We start from the raw sequence: 15,959 nt of genomic DNA, 5'->3' as shown, positions 1-15,959 counted from the left end.
TCAGAGAGCAGGAACTGACAAAAGCTGGAAGCATCTGGGCTCTCTCCAGCTTCTAAACCCAAAGCTGTACCTGCAGCCACAGGATCTAAATACTTCAGTGGTGAATACATCCTTCTGGAAAATCCCCATTACATAAATGGAAACTAGTACATAGACACATACCAGTAGAGGAACGATAAGTACTCATATCTGTATTTGAAAATATTCCTTCTCACATTTTTTCCGGATGCACAGAGCATCAGGAAGTCAGTGCAATCATTTTCCCCAGAACAAACTACTTGACAGCTTCTCCTGTACATTGCAGTGGTGTGCGTGCAGCTGTTATCATTGAACCCTGGGTGTTTCCTCAGGACTGATGTTTACTGTAACGTTCATAGCAAGTATCTCTGCTTATAAAGAATTCTGGAAAAATCACAGTAGAAAGCGAGTAGTCTTTTTCAGTATGTGCTCTACAACAGGTTGTTGTGCATTTAAGCTAAATCAGGCTGGTTAATAAAATCATGGAGTGCTGATGAGAAGAAAACCAGGCTCTTATAATTTGAATATTATGAATAAAATGAATGACCATAGAAACCCAAGACATTTAAAAAGGCTCTTTAACCTCAGCTGAAATGCCAGGAAGTATCAGAGACCAGCTGTAGTAACTCTATTCCTCCGGTTCACCTGGTACAGTTTTCTGAATGGTTGATTTAGATGTCCACATAGGAAAACAGTGCTGTATGATTATTGAATTAAATATGAGCATACCAAGCAAGAGCTGACCACCCCTAATGACAAATCACACTGCATTTTTTTTTCTTTAAACACATAATAGTGGATCCTCTGTTAAGCTTATAATTAATGAGTTATATTCATAGATCACCCAGGTGCTTTAAAATGACTGAAAGGTTGTCTCTGTTTGTGAAGTGTAAACCCATGATGTTCTGGCACAAGCCAATTTTTCTCCAAACCAACCCAATATTTGCTTGAAAACCTCCTGTCCCTCAGGGCTCCCTGAACAGCTGTGTGCAGGCAGGGGGCTACCCAGGACGCTGACTTTCTAGGGAAAGCTCCAGCTGACCGCTTTCTTCAGAACTAAGGCAGCTTTACAAGGAAAACCGGGAGGTCCCTTGAAGGGGGATTCCTACCAGCAGCTGCTCTGAACACACCAACGTGGCTTCAACGAACCTCAGCCACTGCCCTCACCCCTCCAACAGCCCTGGGAGTCCTGACTCCACCATGCAGCAGAGACCTGAGCAGCAAAATATAATTACAAATAACCATATGTACTTAAAAGGTAGCAAAAGTATAAAATATAAGAAAGAGCACCTTGAAGATGAATATTTCCCAGTGATGGGCAAAATGATTGCAATGTATGAAGCCCATGAATCATTTTGAGATCTTCAGTCAGATGGATAAATATTATTATTATTCCATGTACGTTATTACTACATTGCATTGAAATGGCTTTGTAATTTCCTGTCTAATGTTATCCTTAGGTCTCTTCTATATTACTATGTTCCAATTATCTTTTCTTTTTCTTCTTGAATATATATGTTTTGAATTATTTTTTTCATCTGATATATCAGCCCACAGTTGTCCAGATTGAATCTTATTTTGTTATTTCCTGTCCACATTTCTACAATTAGGAGTTTATTGCTTTGTAAATCTGAAGAAAAAAAAAAGAAAAAAAAAAAATGTCATGTAAGGATGTTTATGTCAAGTCTTTGTATTTATGTCTGAAAACACATGGCCCTTGCCACAAGCACTCTCTAAAACATCTTAGGGAGATGTCCCAAAGTCACTATCATGCACATAGTCTATCCACTCAGATTATAAAAAGAAAAAAAAAAACACAGACCTTATAATCATATATTGCTACCTAATTGAATTGCAAGGCATACTGATGCCAAAAGGAGGTGGTAACACTCAGCTCTGCCAGGCTGAGAGATGGAGAATTTCATTGCCAATGGTGCTCCTGGAAAATTGTCCAGCATTGCTGTTTACTCCTTGAAAAATGAAATCATGCCATCTCAGAGCACCACCATAAAGCTATAGAGAGATGAACCCCTCCAAAACCCAGCAGGCAAGGGTGAGAAACCCCTCAGGAGGAAGGTCAGACAGAGCATCCACCTGCAGAACAGACAAACATCCCAGGCAGCACCAGCAAAGGGACAGAGGGAGCCCCTCGGCCACCACCTCTCCACATCAGCACAAGCAAAACTGTCCCTGAGCGACCACAGAGCTTGACCTGTGCTGCAGATGGCAGATTCAGAGCACTGGAGGGTCCACTCACCGAGGTTCCCTGAGGTAGGGCATACGTGACTTTTATTGCATGCTAAAAACAGAAACTTCCTTAATTCTACATGCAAAACCTTTACTCAGGCTTCAGTGAGGTTGCACAAAACCAAACCTGATAACAAGTCTTATGGGAACTTCTTCACTGCTTGCCACATTTAGTATGATCTTCGTCTTGTGCTCCTTTCCTTCGGTCGTTTTGCAGTCTGGGTTACACTGCTCATCTCAGCAGAAATTTAAATTATTCTTTTTAAAAGTCTTTTCCATTTAACTGGTAGTGACTGAGAATACAGTCCTAACTTGAACTTTTTAAAATATTTCTATTAGTGAAGAGAGGAAAAAAACCAAACAAAAAACCAAACCCACCACAAAACAAACCTAAACTCCCTAGAAATAAGATTTTTGTTATTTTCTCTGCAGGGTGTATTTTCAGTTGGTTGTTTTTTAAAAATAATAATAATTTTAAAATCTGTTATAACATTTATAGGGCTATAAAATCTATAATTAGCTTTTCTAAAATGGATGCCATTTGCAGGCAGATGGGTGAATAGCATTTAAAAGCAAAAATTTGATTACAGCTCTTCAAGGGTTATTAAACTGACTGTCACACTCTCCTCTCTGTGCAAGAGACGACAAGAGCTATATAGTGAATTGCTTCCATGCCTGCTTCTCAGTCATTTTAAGTGAACTGAGGGTGGGATGGGATTTTTGCCTTTCTCAGGTTTCTGTTTGCTTTGTTTGCATCAATCCAATGACTTCTGTGTATTCTTTCATTTTCAAAGCCACAGGTTCCCTAACGAAGTGTACCAATTTAGTAGCATCAGAAAGAAGATGATGTTCTAAAATCTCCAACTGGCTGTCCTGGGTATCTCTGCAGCAGTTTAATAAGCCTCAGTTTTCTCCTACTAATCTAAAATAAGACTTGGCACATGATATTTGCCAGCTGTTGTACATTTACCCCCTTAAGTATATTTTTTCATGTTGATGAAGCACCATGAAGGACCCACTCATAGCCTTATTTGGATTAAACTTTACACCACGCCATATCAGATCTCTTTGTCATTTGCTTGTCTATTTGCTTCGTTCACTTATTTTTACTGGACCCAGATATCAGCAGTGTCCTATATTCCTTTAAGTACTACAAATTTTTATACGCCTGGAAAGATAAGATTTAGTTCTCCTGTGGTGGGAGATATTTTAGAATATTTGCAAGTCGGAATGCTGACGTGAGATTCTCTCTCCATCCAAAAGGAACTGCAAATCCTGTTTGTAATTAATTGTCATATCTCACGGACTATAAAGCCTGGCGCACACCACAGCTCCGGGATTTCTAAGGTGGACATTTTCTGGCTTTACATGGGAAACTTGCAGCTACGTATCAGTCACATTTTAGCCACAAACTATTAAACTGCTCAGCTTTACGCTGGGTTTAAATCTTCACCCCTTTCAGTGAGCTTACATTATGAGACTGCACGTTTTTTCTCCCTGAAGTCCCTCACTGAAGAACGACAGCAGGCATCAGTCAGCAGCAGTGGCACAGGCAGAAGCTTCCTCCCTGTGCGAGGGCTGGGCACCTGCTCGCTCCTGGGCTGCAACGAATCCGGGCTGCAGCCATCAGTTGATGCCAATGTCCTGCTCCTGCCAGAAGTGAGACTTCAGGTCTTGATCATGTCGCTCGCCCTGGTGCTCATCTCCAGAGCAATCCTCAGGAGGAGCTCAGGGCTACTGCATGGTGCTGGCTGTGTCCCTGCTGTGTCCCCAGGAGATGATGGCTCCTTCCCTGCCAGTGCTGCATGGCTCCCGCTGGCATGGTGCAAGGGGAGCCCGGCGTCCCTTTGCCTCTCTTCTGGTGCCTCACAGACGAAGCCACTGCATTTGTGTCCTTCATCACATTTGTTAGAAATGCCTAAGACAGTAAACCCTCAGTGCCCTATAACTGGGAACATACTGATTTCATGCTGTAGAGCAGGAGGAAAAGGCTGATGTTATAGTGTGTGTAGACTCATAAACGCAACAGCCACACAGGTCTAACCAGAAGTACCAAAGCTCACCAAAATTGCAGGTTTTGAGATACTAGGTTTAGCATTTTAAATGAGACTCTCTCCATTGGTAATGACATAAGAAAATAAATGCGTTCTTTTAGCTCAGTTCAAATCCCAAACCATCATACCTGATCAAAGAGCAAAGGACTTGAGAGAAGTACAGGATTCAGGGAACATCCTACAATGAAGCTGTGTTTACAAAACTAAAGTTTAAACAAAACAGACAAGAAAGTAATTGAATTGGTGCTTGGGAAACTTCACCATGCCATAGTCTTCACTTTCACTCTAGGAACTTAAAATTTCACGCACAAGACTGTCTTGTGTGAATGCAACTGCAAATATGTTGGTGAAAGTATCCTCTCCAGGTCACTGCTAAATATTCATTCACAGTGGAAGATCTGCTAAGAAAAACATTGTGCCTTTTTTTGGGAAGGTCACACTGGTCAAGATAAGTGCAACAGCTTGTTAGTGAGACTCAGCTGACCATCTTTTCATCTTGTGGTTGTTACAGAAAATGAACGGTGTCCATATCTATTCCATACTTTTATTGCTGCTCTCAGAGCACAGCAGGAAGAAAATCTGTGAGCTGCTATAACTGTGTGGCCTGGAGGCAAAGACCAGGTGATCTGGTCAAGGACAGGCTCCTTTTCATTCCCATCTAGTAGTTGGACCCAGCAAAATATAGACGGAAGCTATTGATCTGCTGGTGATCAAGAAAAGCCTTGAACAAAACCCTAAGCTTGCTTGCCATTGGCTTTGTGGTGACAGTCACAGAGGAAATTCCCAGTCACTTGCCATCTGAGGGCATCACAATGAAAAACAAATTCCTTTTCACCAGAGACCACTTGTGGTCCCCTCTTCCAGATCTTCCCAAGATACAAATTATGGCCATTTAGAATAAGGAATCTTTAAATTCTCATCTTCTCTCCTCTGCTGGCCAGTGTAGCAGTTCCGTGCCTTTGGTAAGCTTTATGAGCAAGCAGATAATTTACCTGTGAGAGATTACACTGGTTTGAAGTAGAAACTTCATCTCTAGTAAGACAGACCCAAATCTCAGACACTGCTTCCCCCTGTGAAAAAGGATTTGTCACTTACACCTGTACCATCAGCATGATAGAGTCACTCCAGCCAAACTTTCTTTTTAGAAGCGTTATGCAGCCTTCCCAAGTTACTTCTTTGCACTTTCAGTTAACATAGTCTAAAGGTTTAGGAAATAGGCATTTGTTCTCTATTTGAAAAATTATCATCTCAGTCAAAAACTCTAATTATTGCCTGTAAGCTGATCACAAATCCCCTAACCTTAACTTGCTCGCTTCCCATTCAGACCCTCATTTCCATTTGCTGGTTTGATGCCATTGACCTCACAACCAAATTTAGGACAGGGTTTTGAAAAAGAGTAAGAAAATGTGAGAAATGCAACCCCTAGTTAATCTCTGTTCAAACTAGCCTGTAAAGCCTTACTACAAGAAATGTACTGCATATATTTACTTTTGAGGTTTTGACATGTACCTGCTATAGGCCACTTGAATTGTACTGTTCTCTGTCTACCCTGTCTGTGAACAGGAAGGTTTACAGTGTGTTCAGGTGACATTTTAGATTATTTGGCACAAACATCTGATGCATCTGACAACACAGAGAGTGCTGCTGACCACAGAGTTGTGTCAGACTTATGCATCATCGATGTAGCAATAGGAAAAATATTTTCTTCCATAGAAATTGCCATTAACTCTCTTTCATTTTAACCTTGTTAGAATGTTTTCTTTTCAAGATGATTTTGAATTCTTGCATTATAAATCCAGAGTCTTCTAGTGTTTATAGAAGATGTGGAAGCCATACTCTATAACATTACAATTAGTGCAAGAATCACTCAGTATTAGTAATCTCTACGAATACTGATAGATAATAATATTCTCAAGTTATTTTATATTGACTTATTTCTAAGGTGAATTAAGAGATCTAAGTCAGTGAGGGAATTTGGGAATATTTACTGTATTTCTTTGTAGACTGGATTACATAGTAACTCTATGGGGAAAAAAATGGCTGAAAATCTCCATAGATATAGACTGCAATGGCAATAGGAGCCAGCTGTTAGTTTTAAAAGTCCAAACTCCAATATATCAGTCATTTTGTTTACACAGCCTGGGAACTGGAGCACAAAGGAAGATCAAAACAGTTTTAAAAGCTCTTGGAATGGAAGATGTGCTTGAGAGACACCTCCTAAACAGAGAGACTGACACTGACAAGCTGCTTGGAGGGAATTAGGTCCTCTGGATTAGGGAAAGGTAAATGCAGATGAGGAGACACATGGGCCATCTACTCTTTTTAAGGTAAACTCTTTCTGAAATGCTTTTGTTCTAAATAGGGCAGAGTTTATGGGAAGAGAGAATATCTTTAATAAGGAATTTGTTGATTAAGCGCTTTTTTATAACACCTAAGCTTTATTCTACTAAAAGGCATTCACATGTTTCTTCTACCCTTGGAATATCACAGCCATAGGAACTCTGCAATGAAAGCTTTCTTTAAAGAAAAGGCAAAACAGTTTGGTAGGGTACTTGGTCACACACCTGTGTCAGCCCATACCCTGGAGGAGTTGGCATCCTCTGCGCACAGGAGGCACCACCAAAGGGACAAGGAGGCCTCTGAGCCACATTCAGCGCTCAGACCATAGGGATCAGGGTGTTCTTTCATTTTAATTAACACCAGCTGCTGTTTAAATAAAGAAGAGAGCACGGCCCCTGTGATTGAAATGTAATTGTTTTGGAAAGTCTTCTCAATTAAAAATGCTACTTTCTTTGCCACAGCTAAAGCATATGTTATGGATATATAACTGAAAACAGCACTTAGTAAGTTGTAGTTCAGTACAGAAATCCATTAAAAATAAAAGCTATGTCAGCCAGAAACATTGCATACAGACCAAGTGGCAGGGGTTGTGGTCTGGGGCTGACTCACAGGCTGGGTCAAACACAAGTGTGTTAGCGCTTACATGTGTCCCACAAAACTCAGTCCCACTCCATGATCAGGACCTGCCCGGTGTCACAGCAGGAGGGATATTTTGACAAGCAAGCGCTCAGGCAGGGGCCTCCAACCATCACTAAAAAGAGCATCATCAGCAGTCCTGCTAGCAGTTGTTTTACTGAATCCCCTTGCTGTCAGGACCCATGACATCTGAGAAGGCTGATGAGCGAGCAGGTGGGAAGTCCATACGGCAGCCCACCAGTCGGTTGTTATTATTATTGCCAAATCTTATCTTCTTGAAGTTTCCTTCAGGGAGTTCACCTGGGAGGCTGCAGAATCTGAAAAACCTCCAAATGGCAATTTTCTGAATCAAGGCCTGGAAAAGCATTGACCTTTAGCATTGCTTATTCTTGGATGTGTTTTCCTCCTCCCTCTGCAAGTGGCCTGTGTGGGTATGTCTCAGAGAGACCCATGGGATATACGTTTGGGAAGGCGAGATAGGAGTATCTGGGAGGCAGGCTGTGAGAGCAAGGGATATGACTGATGAATTCTCATGTGTGAGATTCAAGTGGTTCTTTAAAATTGGCTCTTACCAGTTATGATCGAAATGTGAAAAATGTGGAACAGAAACTTTGTCAAGTTGTCAAAGGCTGTCTGAGAGCTAGGATTTTAAAAGTCCATCAGTGTCTTCTCCTTAAAATGCTCTAGCCTGTGATCCAAGCCCAAGGGCCCAATCTGACCCACTTCTGGAAAGCTGTACTGTGCAAGCACTTCAAACTGATCCTGTTCCTGAATCTGAGGAAGATTAATCTCAGATGGTTTAGGCAGTCTATAAACTAGTCATCAGATAGGTCATCCTTTATCGCTGATAAAATGTCCCCTGACAGAACCGTCCTTTTTCCCTGTCCCTCTTCCCTCTTCTCTTACATAGCAGTGACAGAATTCAAAGTGCAGTCCCCAGTCCCCACAGGCAGGACTGCTCTGGGCTGGCTGTCATCTGCCTGTAGGAACAAGTAGGTGGAAGTGCTTTCCTGGATTTACCGGGGCAGAAAGAGAGCAATGAGGAAATCAGTAGATCTGTACTCATTTAGTTTTTACAGCATTCACCAGTTGTAAGGAGATGACCTCCAAACCGTTTCAGAGGCTGCCCAGTCCATCCTGGAAACTTGCCCTGACCTTCCTCCTCCAGCAGAACTTTTGCCCTATGATAACCATCACCCAGGTGATTATCAGTCATGGTTTGACACTTGACACAAGCCAGGGCCGGAGATCAGCAGGGAAGGCAGAACAAGTAGAGGTAGGGGGAGAAGATTACGATGGTTTTTCAAAGTGGAACTCCCACCAGTGTTTTAGAAACCTTTTCACTTTCAGGAGGTTTTCCCCGCCCCCAACTGCTTCTTCCTCCCCTACCCTCCACTGCCCCCTTTAAGAGTATCAAATGCCAAAGCATTTTGTCTAACTGGGTTCTCGTGGGGGGAGAATATTTTTACTGGGTTTTCAAGTCTGTTCACTGCTGTGCTCACAAGGAAGAGCTAACAGCCTCGGTCTGCCCCTGCAATTCAAGCAGAAAAAACATGAGTTAACAGCTTACTAAAGTCTGGTTTTAGTCTTCTGAATCTGTAGGATTTTGTGACTTTGACTTGGCTGCTTTCCTTTGAGGGCCATGTTATAGTGTTTACCTCATCTTCACACCACCCTAACAAGCCAAATTCTGTGGGGTTCATATTCAGTTCTACCCATATCTGTGTTAGTATCTTCTTCAATGGGTTCCTCCAAATCTTAATAACAGTTACTGTACTTTCCCTTGGCCAACTTCAAGAGCAGAGCATGTCTCCACCTCTCTGTTGGGAAGAGCATTTCATTCATACACAAGAGCCTCTTTGCAATCTGTTTCAATGAGCTGGGGGAACAACCATAAAGGGATGGAAATAGGAGAAAGATTCAGCTTTATATGGCAAGCAAGTGAAAGATAGGGAAAAGTCCAATGAAAAAAGCACAGGAACATTGATCTGGCAGTCACATGCTACCACCATGAAGAGACCAAAGCTGAATCTTGACTTTGGTCCCATGATTGTCAGAAAACCCTGAGATCCTATACTGTGTTTAATTGCTATTTCTCCATTGATAGTTAGAAGATATTTATTTATTTTTCATGATATCTGGTATTAAAGTCAAAAAACACTGATACTGGTCAAAGTTCAACAAAAGGGTTGGAAAGAAAAGGGCTGAAATATTTCCTGGCAGTGCTGAAATTATTCTATTACCTACCAGAGTGAGCACTGGTAGTTACTTACACAATGCAGGGTCTGCCTAGATCCCTCATTCCCCCCAATAAGAAATATAATCAGCAGATGAAGCTCTGCAATTTTAGAAAGTGATATGAATTCCTTTTCAGATAAGGCAAAATCCTCTCTGAACACCTCTGAATATTGTCTCCAATATTCAGCAAACCAAAGCCTTGAGTACTGATGACAACAAATGTTGCAGATTTGGGAATTCTCTAATTGCTGTGGGTTTTAAAACATTTTTTTCAGTTTATAAAGAGGATTGTGAAAACGTGCTGAACAGTGACTGTGAAGCAACGGAGGGATGGTGTGTTTCCGGCCATGTGAGTGCTGTGCATGGCAGCATGGACGCATCAATGCCACCAGCTCATGTGGAACTGTTCCAGTCACCAGGGTACACTGAAAATACAGGGGTGTAGCCCACCTGAGTTCCTGTTTCCCGTGTAAGAGGAAAGAAGTATTGAAATTAAAGGAGGGCAAACCAGCAAATGAGAGACCATATTTGCCAGACCTGAAGAATTTTCTTAATTTTTTGTACATGTGTTTATAATCCACAATTTGGCTGACTTGATATGCTTTCACTAATAATAGAATATTTTGCGTACTTAAAGCAGTACTTGTTTAAGAGAATACATGTTCTCATGAGCTGCTCCTGTTTGCAGAACAAATGAGCAAAGATTAACAATGTATGAATAATATAATACACCATTAAAGGGCATCTGCTGTATGTTCTGCCTCTCTCGGTGGTGTATTTTTTCAGAAAGCAGGTTTAAAGATGGACAATGTAAGGTATGTAATAGCATCCCCTCGGCCGCTGAGTTGTGCTTGGTACATATGCAAATGCACATGAAACCAACACATGAGCCTCTCCACCATCTGCAGTCTGGCTCTAATTTTTTCCATGCTTCCTCCGTTCCGAGAAGGAAACTGGAAAATCTCTGATCTGCTCCATCTGTTTGCTTCATACAGTGCCACGTGCCGATCCCTGAAGAGCACAGGCTACAGCACATCAATAAAACTGGCTCAAGCGAGCTTGAGTAATTTTTATAATAAAAAGCAAGATAAGCCCTTTCAATTTTTCATTTATTTTCCAGCTCTCTAATAAAACTGGACAGGCTTTTTGTGGTTTCAGCAATGTTGAAAGGAAAATGCAGCCCAGAGAGAACTTCCATTTACTTGCAACTCATTCTGGCAGCTAATGGTCTTGAAAACCCAGACTGGCATGAAGCTTGGACAGCAAAGTAGCCTTCCTTTTTATCCATTCACATGGCAACTCACAGCCCTAAGGATTACTTACGATTTGTAGTGTACCCCAAAGAAAATAGAATTTCAGTTGGAGCAGTATCTTCCTTTAATTACTGCTAGCCCTAAACAAGCCCCCTGTCTTCACCCGTGCTGATAAAGGGAGTTAAAGCAAAACACAACTGTGCCGCCAGTCCCAAGTTGTCCCTGTAGCATCCTGGAAAAAGCCTGGGGCCAGCAGTGCAGGGAGACAGCCTGCCGTCAGACCTCAGCCCACCTGGGAAGGCTTTCTCCAAACCCTCCTGGTCTGCTTAGCTCAGCTGCATCTCGCCTGTGTCAGCTCAGCCAACCAGTCAGCCAGGGACACCGCTCGGGAGTATTTCAGCATTGTTAAGAGTGCAAGCAAACCAAAGTAATGCAGGAAACTTTCTGGGAGCTTTAAATAGAAAAACATATACTACACCTGCTCTGATGCTACAGATTGAAGATTTTTTGTTTTATTTGTTTTTCCTGTCCTACCGTGGCAGGTTTGAAGGAGTGAGGCCCTCTGTGCTTTGAAGTAGACAGATGTTGCTATTTCTGATAACACCACTCAAACGCAGAGTCTTTGATATCTACATTTTTTATATAACTAAACAGAATGAAAAACTAGTAATTCTGGGCTCTTTAAGGGAAAAGAAATCATCACATTCCCATCTGCTGCCACGGGAGCATTTAGAAGTGTGTGGCTGAAGGTGAGAGTGGTGTCCAGGTGCATTGCTCCTACCGACGGAGCCTCCAACCACTACAAATTGTACCCGTTGCGGTGTAAACACATGCATAAGCATTTAGCAAGGGCAAAGACATTACTCTTGAGTAACACTGTGCTTTGAAAAGAAGTGTGTCACAGACATCCCTCATTTTAAAGAAGGAAGGAATTCCATCCATGTATTTCTTAAAATTGCAACAAAGGATCGGTGTTCACAGATGCACATAGACACCAGTAGACATGCAACTGACGAAATGTGGTTTTTTCTTTCCTTATCCAATACTGGACTAAATAACACTGATATACTTGTTCCACAGTCAGAAAATTCTCCTGCATTATCTTATTAATAATCACTTATTAAATTTATTTAATACTTCAAAAGAAATGTAACATTGCTTCTTCCTTACTTGGCAGACACTTAGAAAGAGCCGGTAGAGAGCAAACAGCCATATATAATAGCTTTTTACTTTATTTTGAGAGAAAACTGTAATTTTACAGCAAACAATGCTGAAAATGCCAGTAAGTCAAAATATTAAGATGTAACATGTGATCAGCACTCAGTGCATCAAGGCTTTCAGTAAAGTTTATGCTTTTTATTTCAATCTACTTCACAGTAATGTTAACCACCCTGTTCCGCTTTCTCGTCTAACAGAACTCAGCATCACGCTATTGAATCTGGATCACTGACTCTGCCAGCACAACTTCCGATTAACATTCATGTAAAATGAAATCATATTACCTATTTTTCACCAGTTTGCATGCAACACCATGTTCTGCTTTCTGGTAAATGTTTACTCATTCTGGAAGCTCATTGTGAAATCTCACAGCTAGCAGCCATTCTTCAGCTGAGAAATTTCTCTTTTCTCTGACCCCAATTCTTTGCATGGCATTATTTCTGCTGATTCCTTTGCATTTTAAGTTCACTGATGGCAAAGCACCTGAAATGAACTTCCCAAGAAGTCCACTGAGAGAACTCCTGAGAATCTGGCGTGGTGCACAAAGGGCAGCAGCTGGAGATGTGCACAGCAGCTGTGCATGTCATGTGGGCTCTGCAGTGACACTGGAAGAGTGAGCTGCTGTCACCACCTTCCCAGTGGAATTTTCTGAAGAAGTCTCATTTTCAAATAGTTTTGCTAGTCACTGCTGCTAAGGAAAGAAAGCTGAAAGTCAGCACTTAGAGGTAGCGTCTCTCTACCAGACGAGAGGTTTCAAAGCTATGGACTGAACAGAGAGTCTCCTATCTGGAAAGTAATTTGTTAGAGGAACAAACACTTGAAATGGCTTATTTAGTCTACTCTACTAAGGGCATGATATCCCATTATCCAAAACCCTAAAGAGTTTAGGGAATATTTTACCATTGCTTTTTACTATGAAGCAGGAAGGAAGTAAATTCAGCAGCAGAATCTGAGGGCAATATTCCCAAACAAGAACTCTGAAGCAAAAAGTGTATGACTCACCTCTTCTGCTAAAAAAATTCATCCTTCCCTCCTGGGACACCACCACTGATGTTGTTACAGCTGCTTCCGTGTGGCATTTTCTGGGCCATTGCTTCTTCTTTTCCTTTATGCCTATTGGAATAGTTCTGCTGCATCTGTGATAAGGCTGAAGTGCATGCAAGGGAAAATGCTAGAGCAGCGGAGAAGAGGCATTGCAAACTGTGTCACCGAGCCTGGGGCACCAAAAGCGATCCAGTCAGAGCACTTGGAAAGGCCTCATTTATGTCTCTGGGCTGGCAGTGCAAGTGCAGGAAGACTTCTCTCCAGGAGGAGGCTCCTAGCTCTTTTCATCCTAACACAGATATTACCTACACACTAGTTTTGAATCAAGCTTAGCAGGCTCAACAGAATTCTTCCCAGCCTCTCATGGAGAGATGCTTAAACTACTACATTTACTGATACTTTTCTAGGTAGCAGAGAGTGGAGAAAAAAGTGGAGAATTTTGGAGCTGGGTTGGAAGACTATGCGTTGGGAATCAGCAAACTCTCTTGACTTAAACAATACAAGGGAAGAAAGAAATTCACCTTTGTTAGACTTGAAATATTAGTGGAAATTGAAAATTAGTGGAGATATTGACAACTTCAGTAACTATATCAACTGATTTTTTAGAAATTTTTCCACTCTTTTCTTGGAGGCACTAGCTCAAGGATTAATTTCCTGAAATGCAAAGGAATCCACAGAAGGAAGCAGCTTCACTCTCACAGAAAGAAAAAGGTTATTTGACTATTCGTTCATTATGATTTTGTTTGATGTAGATATGAATTAGGAGTATGGGAAATACTCTAAAAATACTACTAAATTATTTTTCCATTATTTTTCCACACCCATTCCAATGATCTCACTGAGTGCCTATAAAAGCTTCCTGGCAATTTACAAACTAATTGAGGAGGCTTTGGAACCATGGGGCTACAGATATTATTTTTTGTCCAATTGAAGAATACACATATCGAGTACTGATTGTTACCAGTGTGAAAGTGATCAAAATAAATATATTGAAATTACAATTATAAAACCCCTTTTCTAGTGTTTTTCCCCTTAGGTTGGCTATGACAGAAATATACTTTCAGCACGCACAGCCAATGATCACAGAAATGTTGGAAATTGCTTTTCACTTCTAGTCTGTTGACCACCACTTTATTGCACAGAATCTTACCAAACCAGCAGATTTAGAAGATGGTGTATTTCATTCAGTTCCTAACAGGAATATTTGTAATACTAGAGCTAACCAGTCAGCCACAATGGTATAGAAGTAATTTACTGTTTGTCTGCTGCCTGGACATAGAACATAACCCTTAAGTGGCTATAAACTCCATTAACAACAACAAACAAACAAACAAACAAAAAAAGAGGTATTTTTTGGAACGGTTGTGTTTGAGACACTGTTAAAAAGAAGAGCTTCAAAGCTCCTAATCATACATTCAAAAAGGGCTTTAGCTTCATGTGGAAAACTAATGTTTACTGTTCTTTATGGATTTTCTTGAAGCTGGAAAGAAATGTTGCAGCTGACTGATCTGGCTCCTGCATAATATGAGCCTTAAGATTTAATTTAACCAGCTCCATAGTGGAGCTGGAAATTTTTTTCTGAACTATAATAAATGATTGTGAGATACAAGTCTAGACTTAAAGCCTCCAAATGTGGAGAACCTATTAGCTATCACCTTTAGCAAAATCCATTAACTGTATGACTTTATTTCTGTGGTTGTTTCTTACCTAAATGCAGATTTACAACTGTATACATTGGCATTTCAGTCCATAAAATGAACAGGGTAAAAATTATCAACATATTAGGAAGATAATTAGCCCCTTGTGGTTCTTGGAGTTGCTGTTCCCATGAACATTTATCAGAATTAAGGCACTAATGGCAAGATGCTCCAGCTGGTGCAAGCCAGCATAGCTCTAGGGGCTTCCGTGGCTTTGCAACTTCTTTTTTCTTGAAGTTTCTTATATTCTGAAAGATAAAACCCTTGTTACAATGGCAAAGAAAAAACAAAAACTTTGCAGAAGCAAAGAACGCTAACATTTTTCTTCCTGTCTTGTCAAAATGCCTGGATGAAAGGATGTTTCATAGCTTTAGCTGCAGTTCTTAGAACTTCTGCAGCAGTACCAGGAAGGCATACTATGAGCAGCTATTAGTGCTCCTGCTCCTGCAGCTACTGCATGCTTTTTAATTTTTTTTTTCTGAAGCCATTAGTCCATATTGTCTTTATTAAAAAGATACAGGCTTTCAAGAAGGGAAAATTGTCAGCCATTTCACTTGGATTTGGATCCAGTGTTCTGTACTTTCCAGATGCACTATCATACAGCATAAGAAAAAAAATGCATTTAGTAGACATACTTTAAATATGACTACATTGATTTGATATAGTCTGCAAGATAGTAGATCTAATTAAAAGGTTGTGTCCTTTGAGACCAATTGCCACTGCAGGAAAATGGATAGGACAACCTGAACACAGCCGAGACCTCTTCCTTCTGACAAAGCATTTCTGCCTGGATGATCTGGCCTATGATGCTGAGTGCCCACTCCCTGCAAATCTGGAGTGTTAGACCCACAAGTGACCAGCTTGCTAGCTATGTCTGTCTTCTCCTTGGGTGATAGCTACTTTATATACTATATATATCTTGTTATACCCCATCAGCCACAGAATGAGTGACAAAGGGTCATTTCAGACCACCTACTGCAGAGTACCAAACCAATGCAGAAATGATGACCAAATAAAAGATTTAGGAACAGACAGCCTGAACATAGTCCAAATATCCAGGTCCACTGCATAGAACATCTAGCAAACTGTTGCCAGATGAGACACTAAAGCAATCTTTAATCTCACAGCAGAAGAACTAAGAGGCAAAAATATTTCAACTCTTAGCAGGCACGAGCAGCATACTAACAAGAAGTTAGTATTAAATCAAAAATGTC

General features: G+C 41.0%; 2 long non-coding RNA genes across 2 annotated transcripts in view; one reads left to right on the top strand and one right to left on the bottom strand.

The window, feature by feature from the left end:
- The window catches only part of LOC135312570 (uncharacterized), a 44,028-nt gene extending 30,700 nt beyond the window's left edge, over positions 1–13,328 (bottom strand). The window contains exon 1 of the long non-coding RNA XR_010372178.1: positions 13,007–13,328. This is a non-coding gene — a long non-coding RNA (uncharacterized LOC135312570). The remainder of the gene's footprint in view (positions 1–13,006) is intronic.
- Positions 6,354–10,286, top strand: LOC135312566 (uncharacterized). Its single transcript, XR_010372175.1, has 2 exons — positions 6,354–6,646; positions 9,809–10,286. It is a non-coding gene; the product is annotated as an uncharacterized LOC135312566 (long non-coding RNA).
- Positions 13,329–15,959: the final 2,631 nt, after the last annotated feature.

The sequence above is a fragment of the Phalacrocorax carbo genome, chromosome 1, assembly GCF_963921805.1.
Source record: "Phalacrocorax carbo chromosome 1, bPhaCar2.1, whole genome shotgun sequence".
Lineage (NCBI taxonomy): Eukaryota > Metazoa > Chordata > Aves > Suliformes > Phalacrocoracidae > Phalacrocorax > Phalacrocorax carbo.
This window is presented reverse-complemented; position numbering and strand designations above follow the sequence as displayed.